Source organism: Tachypleus tridentatus, chromosome 4, assembly GCF_004210375.1.
Source record: "Tachypleus tridentatus isolate NWPU-2018 chromosome 4, ASM421037v1, whole genome shotgun sequence".
Classification (NCBI taxonomy): Eukaryota; Metazoa; Arthropoda; class Merostomata; order Xiphosura; family Limulidae; genus Tachypleus; species Tachypleus tridentatus.
In genome coordinates this window covers 27,162,927-27,175,753 of record NC_134828.1, presented here as the reverse complement: position 1 = coordinate 27,175,753, position 12,827 = coordinate 27,162,927, and the positions used below count along the sequence as shown (strand labels likewise).

The window sequence follows — 12,827 nt, the reverse complement described above, 5'->3', positions numbered from 1 at the left end:
ACATCCTGTTAAATGCTGTTTGAGAAATGTCATGTTGTATGTTTCTTTAAGTCTATATGTAATTCATAGAGTTAAAAAAGTATGTTTTTTAACTAATAGTTCCTTGTTTGAGTATATGTTTCCAGAATATGTTGATGCTACTAGGCTTAAACTCACAGTTACTAAATTGGTCTCTAACAATTTACTTAAAGTTGTAGTTAAAAGTTACATCTATAATCACTTTCATAATCCTAGCCAACATTTACTTTTTTAGTACCATTTTCTAAAATTATGATGTATTTTTCAAAATAAATATTTCTTATGAAACGTATGACTTTCATAATCTGTTTTTTCTATTTCTATTTTCAGTGTCAAATCTTATAGAAAATCACGAATATGAGTTTCATGTGTTGGCAAAAAATGTTGCAGGACTCAGTAAACCAAGCCAGCCTACAGTTACTGTCAAACTTAGGTCCAAGTTTAGTAAGTAAAATAACAGGTTTCATCTCTCATCCTAACTAATATCCACAAGTTTTAGTTATGTAAATAAAGACCTTTCTGAAACTAATACCCACAGGTTTCAGTAATGTAAATAAAGACCCTTCTGAAACTAATACCCACAGGTTTTAGTAATGTAAATAATGTTTTCTTTATAAGTAATATCCACAAGTTTCAGCTGTATAAAAAAAGTTCTATTTGTAACTAATATTCACAGGGTTTAAGCAGTACAAGTAAAGTTTTCTCTGTAGCATTCTTTTTAGTCAGTAATGTTACTTTACATTTCTACAAATGTTATACAGTTTAACATGACACACAAAGTATGTTATTTTTAAAGTTAAAATGTATATTGTGGAAATAACAAAGGTAACATTTGATTTATGTAAAAGATATCGGAACATAGAAATATGTAGAAATTATAATACTGTGCTTTATAAGGTCAGTACATTTAGATTGTAATTAACTCTTTCACCTCTGGTAAAACTAATACATCTTAGAACAAACAATGTATCAGTGATGACAAGAAAATTCACTTGTAGAGAAAAATATATATGTAAAAACAGCTGGTTTGGGTTGAGAAAATTCTTATGTGGAGGAGCAAACAACGTTTCGATCTTCTTCAGTCATCGCCAGGTGTCAGTGTAAATATGCATTTGTTTTTAAACTTGTAACGTTATTCATGAATGTCACACCTATATATACTGTGCTCTTTCTGTAACTAGATGTACCATCATCTCCTGAAAACCTGAAAGTTGTACAAGTTGGAAAAACCTATGCTGATCTGAAGTGGGAGAAGCCAAGAACAGATGGAGGAACCAAAATCACAGGCAAACAGATATTCTGTGGTTATCTCGTTTACTTATAAACATTAAAGGATTCAGATAAATAAATTTCATTTATTATCACACAGGAAGTTGTTAGGAAATTATAAAACATTAAATTTAAAAATAAAAGAACTATTTGAATATATGAAGGGGGAATGAATTTGAATTTCTGTTGACGCTTGGAGTTTTATTCATAATGTGTAGAGTTTCTTTTATAAACAGAATTAAATTGTGAATCACAGAACTATGTAATACTACAGCTAGTTCACCATAGTATCTGAGTCAAAACTATTTTCTTTTCGATCTGACAGGCTATATTGTGGAGGTACGTGAGAAAAATAGCCCCTTATGGTTCAAAGCCAATGATTACAATGTTTTAGACTGTGATTTCTCTGTAACAAACCTCACAGAAAGCAGGGAGTACGAGTTTCGAGTGTTTGCTGTAAATGCTGCTGGAAAAAGCGATCCTGTTACGACACGTGGACCTGTAAAGATTCAGGAAGTTCCAGGTGGTATATTTTTTCCTTTGTTCTACTTTAACACTTATTAAAAGCTGAAAGTAAATCTAACTAGACTTGCAGTATAAGTGAAAAAGAAATTAGACATTCATAGTTTGTTAATTACATTTTTCATAAGTCTTAATTGTGCAGCTAACATTGCTCTTTCATTCTGTACATGATGAAATAAAAATAAAATGGGCATCACTGTTACTGTTAGTTCTCTAAATGTTACAATGAATTGAAGCAATTCAATGATGATGAAATTGGTTGTTTGTTGAATATAACATTATGTATTGTTGTATAGATATACTCCAAGGAGTTTGTTTGCTATTTTTATGATGCTGGTACATATTTCTTTATATAAATATAACCATCATAACATTTTCTCCTTAACCTGTTGAAGAATTAAAAGGTTTAAAGTGTATTTTTAATTTAAGGTTCCACATAGGGCATTTCAGTTAGTCTGTGTGTACTATATACTGTGATTTTTAAGTGTTATTTTTTGTTGTAGATGGTATAAAGTCAGAGTTTTAAGGACACTATTCAATAAGAACACTAACCTCAAGAAGTCTGTGACCATGGAATGTGAAGCCATTGGCAAGCCTCACCCTGTAGCTCGATGGTGAGTAAACTTCACTTTTTGTATAATACTACTCATTTTGTATTTATTTACAGATGGTGTAAGACATGATTGTACATGTTTTTATCAGTATACATTAGAGTAAGTTAGCTTTTTTGTGCCTTTTTACAGCAACAAGAAGTTTGAGGGTGTAATCTCGTTATCCATATTCTAGTATATTTTGTAGTGGCAAATAATTTTAAAATATTTTGTGTGATTAATAAACTTTGGATAATTTTTTGTAGATGCTTAAATTCACAGAAATTGTTATTTATGGTTCTCTGTTTTTGTAGTTTAATCTGACATAGAGCTGTCTTTTCTTGATGAACACTAGGTTTAGAAATGGACGGGAGGTTCATCCAGGTGCACGAATCAAAATTATAGATAATAAAGATGGAATATATAAACTACAAATCACAGAAACATGGGAGTCAGACGATGGAGAGTACACCTGTGAAATCAGCAACTCATTAGGCTCGGACAAGTGTACTGCTAAACTAAATGTTGCAGGTAAAGATAGATACAAGAACAAATTTGACTCTCTAGTTTATTAATCTCAGACATTTGAACTACCAAACCAAACACTGAAGATAAAGATAGGTAAAATAAGAAGATAAACTCTGTAACACTTTAGTTTCAGAGAGAAGTATTTACACATCACACATTTGTAGTAATAATAGATACAGTAAGATGTTGAACTGTCTCTAACACTTTAGGCTCAGACAGGAGTACTGATACACCACACATTTATAGTAATAATAGATACAGTAAGATGTTGAACTGTCTCTTAACACTTTAGACTCAGACAGGAGTACTGACACACCACACATTTATAGTAATAATAGATACAGTAAGATGTTGAACTGTCTCTTACACTTTAGACTCAGACAGGAGTACTGACACACCACACATTTATAGTAATAATAGATACAGTAAGATGTTGAACTGTCTCTAACACTTTAGACTCAGACAGGAGTACTGACACACCACACATTTATAGTAATAATAGATACAGTAAGATGTTGAATTGTCTCTTAACACTTTAGACTCAGACAGGAGTACTGACACACCACACATTTATAGTAATAATAGATACAGTAAGATGTTGAACTGTCTCTTAACACTTTAGACTCAGACAGGAGTACTGACACACCACACATTTATAGTAATAATAGATACAGTAAGATGTTGAATTGTCTCTTAACACTTTAGACTCAGACAGGAGTACTGACACACCAAACATTTGTAGTACAAATAGATACAGTAAGATGTTGAACTGTCTCTTACACTTTAGACTCAGACAGGAGTACTGACACACCACACATTTATAGTAATAATAGATACAGTAAGATGTTGAATTGTCTCTTAGCACTTTAGACTCAGACAGGAGTACTGACACACCACACATTTATAGTAATAATAGATACAGTAAGATGTTGAACTGTCTCTTAACACTTTAGACTCAGACAGGAGTACTGACACACCACACATTTATAGTAATAATAGATACAGTAAGATGTTGAATTGTCTCTTAACACTTTAGACTCAGACAGGAGTACTGACACACCACACATTTATAGTAATAATAGATACAGTAAGATGTTGAACTGTCTCTTACACTTTAGACTCAGACAGGAGTACTGACACACCAAACATTTGTAGTACAAATAGATACAGTAAGATGTTATTTATACAAATAATGTAAAGCTATTTTTTTATATGCTTTTTGGATTTTACTGGAAAAAAATGTTTTTTGATGTTAAGTTTTTATAAAATTTTCCAATTGGTTATTCAACTCAATATAACATAAAGATTAAGGTTAAGGCCATCCCATCCACATAAAATAGATTTTTTTTTAAAGTGTGAATTTTACTGACAATTTTTATGAGTTTTGTCCCTCTTGTTCTGCACTGTAATAAATATCATTTCATTTTCATACCAGTAGTTTACCTAATAATTTCTTCTTTCACAGCTCCTCCTAAGATTGAGAGATGTCCAAATGAAGTGTGCATACCTGAAAATGACAATGGGAAAGTTAAAATATTCTTTTCTGGTACTGGACCATTTGAGGTGAACTTGTTTAAGCATGGACTGGAAATTAATGAAAGCGAACACATGAAGATAACCGTGTTTGATGATTATGTTATTGTCTTCTTGCGTGAAGCTTTGAGAAATGATGAGGGGAAGTACAAGTTGACTGTTAAAAATGACAGTGGGGCGGCTGATGCAAGTTTTACTCTCTTTGTAACAAGTGAGTCTCTTGTCATTTCATAATGATATTTGAAAAACTCTCAGGAGCATTGTGTCAGAGGAACAAGTTTAGAATTAAAGATATTTCTAATTGGCTTATGTAAATTTCTTGCTTAATGTCACAAAATTGTACTGAATATTGAATTTGTGTTGATTAGCAGTAAACTACTTGTGGACTACATTTAAGATAAGGATGTTTTATTGTTCTAGTAGCTACTTTTATCTGCTAGAACAACTGATGTATACGATTTATATTATTTTTATGAACTGACACTGTTCAAGTTGTATTCTTAAAATAAAAAAATAGAACAGTCTCTTTAATAGCATGGTTTTGAATTTCTGTATCAAAGGTCGTCCAGGGCCACCAGAAGGACCACTAGAGGTCTCTGACATTGCTCAGCATTCAGTGTCACTTTCGTGGCGACCACCATCTCACGATGGTGGCTCAAAAGTCACACACTATGTTGTAGAGAGAAAAGAAACTAGTCATACCCAGTGGGTATGAGCTATTGCGATGAGCTATTGAAAGAGTAAGGAAAGTGATTTTGTTAGTGATGAGAGTAAAAAATTCTTCTTAAATAGGGAAAGAGTTTAACCAGATTAGATTTTGTCAGATGTTTGAAAAAAATTAAACTAATGAAAAGTAACTATAATCTGTTGTTATATAAGTAAACAATCTAATGAAGGGTAACTATAATTTATTGTTCTGTAAGTAAACAAATTAAACTAATGATGGGTAACTATAATTTATTATTATATAAATAAACAATCTAATGAAGGGTAACTATAATCTGTTGTTATATAAGTAAACAATCTAATGAAGGGTAACTATAAACTGCTCTTAGATAAGTAAACAGATCATGTCAGTGAAGGGTAAGTATAGGGTATTGTTATATACTTAAACAGATTGTCAGTCAATGGTAGCAGAAAGGTATTGTTATATATGTAAAAGTCAGTGAAAGATAACTACACATTTTTTGTTATGTAAGTAAACAGATTAAGTCAGTGAAAGATAACTACACATTTTTTGTTATGTAAGTAAAGAGATTAAGTCAGTGAAAGATAACTACTAGCTATTATTAGATAAATGTATAAGTACTTTCTCTTGTGAATATGATTCCCCCAAAAATGTATGTATGCATTTTAAATACCAGATTGTTGTACCATGTTCTTTAGATGCAGCTTATGGTAATATTTCACAATTATAAAAGTTATATAATAGACATTTTAGAATTTGTAACACATATGCTTAAGTTAGTTAGCTGTTTAACAAACGTTTGGTAAATATATCTACCAGGATGTCAAATGTATAGTCCAGGGGTTAACAGAAGGTGGAGAGTACCTTTTCCGAGTAATGGCAGTTAATGAAAATGGACAGAGCCTGCCATTAGAGGGTGCTAATCCGATAATTGCCAAACTTCCATTTGGTAAGTAACAGTATTTTGTACATGTACATAAATGAAATATGGCAAAGTAGGATTAGAATAAATCTACTTCTAACATCTGGTAAGGAATAGTGATTTGAAATTGTATTGAAAATGAATATGACCAAGTAAGATTAGAATAAATGAAAGATAACTCCATTATGTAGTTTTTAAACCTTTGGAAAATTTTTGAAGAATCATCAGTGCACAAGTTTGATATTTTAATGAATGTCATTATCAAAGAATGGCTGTATTAGAAATAAATTATGCTACTTATCAGAAGCTTTCTTTATTGACCTTATAACATTTTTTTAAATATGGAACATTTGAAGTACTTTTTTTAACATAGTGTGTAGATTTATCAAAGCTTTCCTAAAGTAAGTAAACTTTTAATTATTTTTTTTTTCTGAATTACACTGTAAATTTGCATTTTATTCCAGTGAAGATTTTCAGTTTTAATGAAATATATTTAAGAGCACGCATTAAATCACGTTTTACTTAAGAAAAAGTAAAAGATATAATTTTTGTGAAAATTTGTAACTAGTAGTAAATTTTGATTGGGTTGTATGCTTTTGTTCTAGACCCTCCCTCGGCTCCTGGAATTCCAACGGTAACTGAAGTTGGAGGTGACTTTGTGAACTTGTCCTGGGAAAAACCTGAATCTGATGGAGGAGCACGAATACAAGGGTATTGGATAGATAAAAGAGAATACGGTACACAGACTTGGCAGAAGGTGAATCAGTTTCTTTGTGTTCCAACTCAGATCAATATTTCAAATTTAATAGAAGACAGACAGTATGAATTTCGTGTGTTTGCTGTAAATGAAGCTGGAAGTAGTCCACCATCAGTGAATTCAACATCAGTTAAGATCAAAGATCCAAGTGGTAATTAATGTTTAGGAATATATTATAATATTGTACATTTAAACTTTAAACTGTTAGAGTTCTGAATAGAGTTTATTAGTTTTAAAAAACTGTTTGTGTGATTACTGCATTTATTTTGAACAGTGTTACATAGAAACACAACTAATTGACTCTATAGTTTGAAATTAGATTTACAGTTACCATAAGTACTTCATAATAAGTGCTTTATTAACCCCTTTCCTGCATGCAGGTACATGTCATGACCTTTAAGTTATTTTCAAACTTTTATTAAGTAACTTCTCTATTATGCTGTGGAACTGACATGAAAAGACAGTTTGTAAACAAAGGTTTAATATTATGTATGTTGTAATTTTTTAATTTAATGGGAAATGTAAGGACAAAATGCTAACTATAAACTGTTGTTTGTCGCATAGCATTTCCTGTCACACAATTCACACAGTGGTTAAGAAATGAGAAACTTATGTATGTAAAAACGACTGATTTGGGTTGAGAAAATTTTTTTATATAGAGGAGTGAACAGTGTTTCGACCTTCTTCAGTCATTGTCAGGTTTACATAAAAATTTTCTCAACCCAAACCAGACATTTTTACGTATATATTTTTCTCTACAAGTGTGTTTTCTCGTCATCTTTGAATGAGAAACTGTAATCTGAGATACAGACAAGCTAGAATATAAAACAAAAGCCTCTCATGTCTTTAGCCAATCTAGTAGAATGGCTTCTCCTACACATCCGTTCTTTTTAAACCTGTTTCATTGTCTCACCTGCTTCTCTTGACTAAGTGTTTACTACCAAGAGAAAGAGCAGTTTTATGTTGATATGTATCTAACAAATGTTTGTAAATAGCTTGAAAGATAGTCATAATCACGCTGAAGCTGTTGATGTGTGAGGACTGAATTAAAGTTATAATTTAACCAAAATTGTTAAAATGTGATTATTAAGTGGTTGATCTAAACAGATACAAGATTTTGTAAAAGTAATATATAGTATGTTTAGAAACCCAGATAAATTACAAGGGTTTTGTGTGCAATAATATCATAAGTTAATAATTATTTTGTTTCCTAAAATGTATATTTGAAGCTTACAAAATTAATTTCTCTTCATCTTTGAAAGAATAAATTAGGCTTATGGCAAGACTCAGCACATACAATGCACAAATACAAAATCTCATAGCATTATAGGTACTCAAAATATTTTATTTTTGAAGTATTTTTATTTCTTTGTATATATTTTAATAAAAATAACTAAAGTTTAAATGTTTGCAAATAACTAGTAGTAATTGGTTGGTGAATAAGTATGCTGAATGAGAAATAGGATTTTATAATAGGATTATATACTTGTATGTCTATACATTATACCACTAAATTCCAAACATCCCAGAAGGATGGGTAATACTCAAACACTGGTGATAGTTAATGGATCAGAACCATGTAATAAACATTGTAGGACACATAAGCTGATAAATTCCACATTTCGTTTTTGGAGCAGGGGTCAAGTTGGCTTTTTTCTTCAAAGACACTGTAATAACAGAAGAGGTGATGTGTAGCTCTATTTTCAGCATGTTTCTACTTCAGTCATTGACAGTAAAATAAACAAAAATAAATATGGAAAGTGTAGAAGTTCAAACTCTCAGATATTCATTGGAACTTTATGATCAGTGATAAAGAAAAAAAAAGACCATAGCTGCTTATTGTATTTCTGACCTTACATCTTTGTTATTACATTTTGATGAGTTGTTTACTGGTTGAAGAATCAAAATAATATATTGTTATGATGGAGGTAATAACAGATAAAATATAAAGTTTTACTGAAACAAAAAGCTTTATATTTACTTATGAGGTGTGAGATTTCTGAGACAAAGCAAAGTACTTTTAACCTTGGTTTAATATTCACTTTACACTTGGACTACTAAAAAATGACATATTCACAGACAAATCTTTAGTTAACAGTTAAAAACTGATTTTTGTATGTGTACAAATGGTGTGTAACGTTTGCTAAAAGTTTGCCAAATTTCGTGAAGATACACTTACTGTATCAAAAGTTATAGTATGTAAATTATAACAAGAACAAGGTGATTATGAGTTCTGTAAGTTTAACTGATCTTTACTATCAGAGTAAAGGTAGTAATGTTTTTCATTTTTCTGACTAAAGACTTGTTGGTTTATCTCTCTGTTTTAGCGGCTACTCCACCAGAGTTTATTGTTCCACTTCGAAAAGTTATGGCTATTGAAAATAAGAGCGTGGAACTGGTCTGTAACGTTGTGGGGAATCCAAAACCAGAAGTTACATGGTAAATTATACGTATTTTGTGTCAAAACTGTAGAAAAAAAACAGTATGATACTGGTCTGTAAATTTGTGGGGAATCCTACACCAGAAGTTACATATTAAACTCTACTGATTTTATATAAAAACTGTTAATTTTGATAACAGAAAGAAATTAATTCTAATTATTTTGAATAAAAGCATTACAACAGATGGACTTGTTTCAGTATAGGTTCTTAAAAGCGAAAATGTACTAAGATATGATAGTTTGGAGAAATTTAATACATTTCAAACTGGGTTCAGATTTAAAATATTGTTAGGCTGTTATATGTTCAGTGTATAAGTGTAAAGAAACTTAAATAATTGACTTCATATGAGTCATTTTTTGTATAATAAGAACAAATAATCCTTAATCTTGAATGCTGAAAAGTTATATTTATAATATTTAAGTTTAGGATTGAATTATGTTCTTCTAAAAAAGAATTAGGTGTTTGCAGTTCAACACAGTAAGCTATAGCATAGTTAATTTGCTGAATATACATTTATGATATTGTTAACTAAAAATGTTCTTGGTTAGGTTTCTTATCTGACTTGTACTATCAGAGAATATTTATGTATTTTCCTAACTTTAATGGTAGAATTCATGCCCCAATGATCTGATACCTGATGGTTAAAAGTTTAATATACTATTTTAAAACAAGAAATATTTTCTTTATCCTTAGTCTGTTATTTGTTGCTATTAGTTCTGCATTTTGGCTATCTTACTGCTTCTAAAGTTGGTATTTGTTTATGTTAGTTCAACAGTATTAACTACCTCACTGCTTCTAAAGCTATTATTTCTTTGATATAAAAATTTAGAAACCACATCTAGTAGTAAGAGCTGTGTATTTTTCTCTTGTCTCACAAGTTTAATTCAACATTTTGTTTTTTATTTCTGTATTTGTGATAATTTGAGAAGTTGATTTTAAGTATTTACTTCCAGGTACAAAGGAATGAGAGAACTGTTTGAAGGTGGTAAGTATTCCATTATACATGAGGGAGACAACCACATACTGATGATTTCTGAAGTGTTTGGCGAAGATGCTGACGAGTATGCCTGTCGAGCAATGAACAAGGGAGGAGTTAGAATGTCTCGGGCAGAGCTTGTTATTAAAAGTATGTAGTTTTTGTGTTGGTAAGTGATTAATATAATATAAAGTTTTGTGTTAAATTTCAATAAATATTCAGAGCAACATTTTTAACAGAAATCTTTCTTGTGTGTTAAGAAGAAACTTTAGGTGACACTTTTATATTAAAGGTTATTTAACTTGTTTACCATCATTTTACATTGTTTTATTATTGAAATATTTTGATCAGTATGTTTAGTTTCTTCAATTGTTTTGATACTACCCAAGTTTTTAACTTAACTTCAACATTGGGTTTTGCTAGTTCAAGTTATTTTAAAAGATACAATAATTACAAAACACTTCTAACACTTACAGCTATTCCTCACATTAATATGCCACCTCGCTTCGAGAACTAGCATGCTTTGAAAAAGGAGAAAATGTTGTTCTAAAATTCCCTTCACGGGCTTTCCAAAGCCCACAATTAGATGGTCAAAGGAGGGAGAGATGATCGAGAGTGGGGCTCACTATAACATCAAGGTAACTGATCGACATGCCATCTTGACCATCCGGGATGTTACTAAGGTAGACAATGGACCATATCGGTTAATGGCAGAAAATGAACTTGGAGTGGACTCTGCAATTATAAAAATCCAAATTAGTGGTAGGCATGTCTTTCTGATATGGTATTAAGAGCCATCTAGCGATGTCTAATTAAAGTAATATTATGAAATTTAATAATACTTTGGTATTATTTGTTTAACATGTATTTTAATACAAATGTTATTTTGTAATAATTTTTACAATGTAAAAAATATGTAAATATTTTGAAGATTTAAGAAATACTGTTGTTCTTTTGTTAAACTTTAGTTCAACAAAGTATAAACTAGAACCTTCAGTATTATAAACCTCAGATGATTAACGTCTTTCATTTAACAGGAAGCAGTTCATTCTTGACATTCTCTGTGTTCACCCCACCTTACAGAAATATTGACCAAGTTACATGCAGCACCTTGTTGGAAATTCAGAAATTGTCACAACTTTATATCTGTTATTTGTTGTGTTTAAAGAACAGAATATAATTCTTATTAGACTTGTATCTAATACACCAAACATGCCAATTAAAGGACCTTACTTATATCTATTCAGTATACTAAAGAAAAAATATCTTAAGTTCTCTTCTCCTCTGCCCCAAGTATTCTAGCAGTTAAGTAGATTTACAATTCTAAAAATTGGGTTTCATTACCCATTTGGGCAGAGCACATATAATCCATCATATAGCTTTGTGCTTAACAATAACCAATCAACTTACTTCTTTTTCTTAAAATATAAAACTTGTCAATTGGTCTGTTTGCAGAAAGTGGCAACATATTTTACTTTCTTTTGGAATGTTGTTATTACTTATAAACTGGAATTTCCCTGTTTTACAATGAAGGATGTGGTTTCAGTTGATTAATGCATATGTTTAATAAATTGGATTCTTTGAAAGTTCATTTCATGCAAGGATGTTACCAACTTCATATTGAACATTTAATACCAGATAAACCAGATGCTCCGAGATTTGCTGTTATAGAAAATGTGTATGAAGACTCTGTTACTATCTCGTGGAAGCCACCACTCTGGGATGGCAGTAGCAACATCACTAACTATCTGGTAGAGAAGCGAGAGGTGCCTATGACTAGCTGGATTCGTTGTGGAAATTCAAGGTTGGTTTTACATTGTATTTCAAGCATTTGAAACGTTTTCTTCAAATGATACCTACCTAACTTGTATTATGTTTTTAAACTTAATATATACATTTACCCCTACTTTGCACAGCTACACTATAAGACAAGTTACATTTTCATGGTATTCTTATAGTGTTTTGTTGCATCTTGCTCTTAAGTTTTATAAACATTTCTAGGGCCATGTCTTTCAAATGGTTGAGCCACGATAGAAAGATGACAACAGAATATTGCTTGGTTCAAGCTAAACATTGAATTCAAAATGTATATTAATGAATAAAATGTAGTGTTAGGAGTTACTGATATTTGTCGACTTAAGAAACAATATGGCAAACATGATACTTTGTAAATGTAGACCTTCCTTTTTTACAAATTGATTTCAAAACCATTCTAACCATTATTTTTAATTGCAGGTTATCTACTTTTTTAAGTCTTGTATATTCATAGTAATGTTAGTGTACAAGTATAAAATAATACTTAAGGACAACAAGGTACATTAAGACTGTTACATAAACTTAACAAAACCAATATTCTCAAAACCTCCTCTTATTATTTAAATATTTATCAAGCTTTCCCTCCAACACCTTTAAACTTATGACATCCACCAGATCTGAACACAGTCGATTCAGAAACTTATTAAAGTAAAACTATACTTGATGACAGTGTCTCCTAATCTGCTAAAATTTATACGCATGAATGTTTTATCCCAAATTATTATTATTATTGATCTCTGTATGCAGTAAAACATTGCTTGTATCCAA

At 30.8% G+C, this 12,827-nt stretch overlaps 1 pseudogene across 1 annotated transcript in view; it reads left to right on the top strand.

Moving 5' to 3' along the window:
- The window catches only part of LOC143248734 (twitchin-like), a 301,767-nt pseudogene that overhangs the window by 224,397 nt on the left and 64,543 nt on the right, over positions 1–12,827 (top strand). The window contains exons 96-108 of the transcript XR_013027162.1: positions 349–462; positions 1,200–1,304; positions 1,613–1,810; positions 2,313–2,423; positions 2,755–2,930; positions 4,393–4,671; positions 5,021–5,195; positions 5,964–6,097; positions 6,676–6,978; positions 9,155–9,266; positions 10,222–10,394; positions 10,721–11,006; positions 11,883–12,048. The product of XR_013027162.1 is annotated as a twitchin-like (transcript). The remainder of the gene's footprint in view (positions 1–348; positions 463–1,199; positions 1,305–1,612; positions 1,811–2,312; positions 2,424–2,754; positions 2,931–4,392; positions 4,672–5,020; positions 5,196–5,963; positions 6,098–6,675; positions 6,979–9,154; positions 9,267–10,221; positions 10,395–10,720; positions 11,007–11,882; positions 12,049–12,827) is intronic.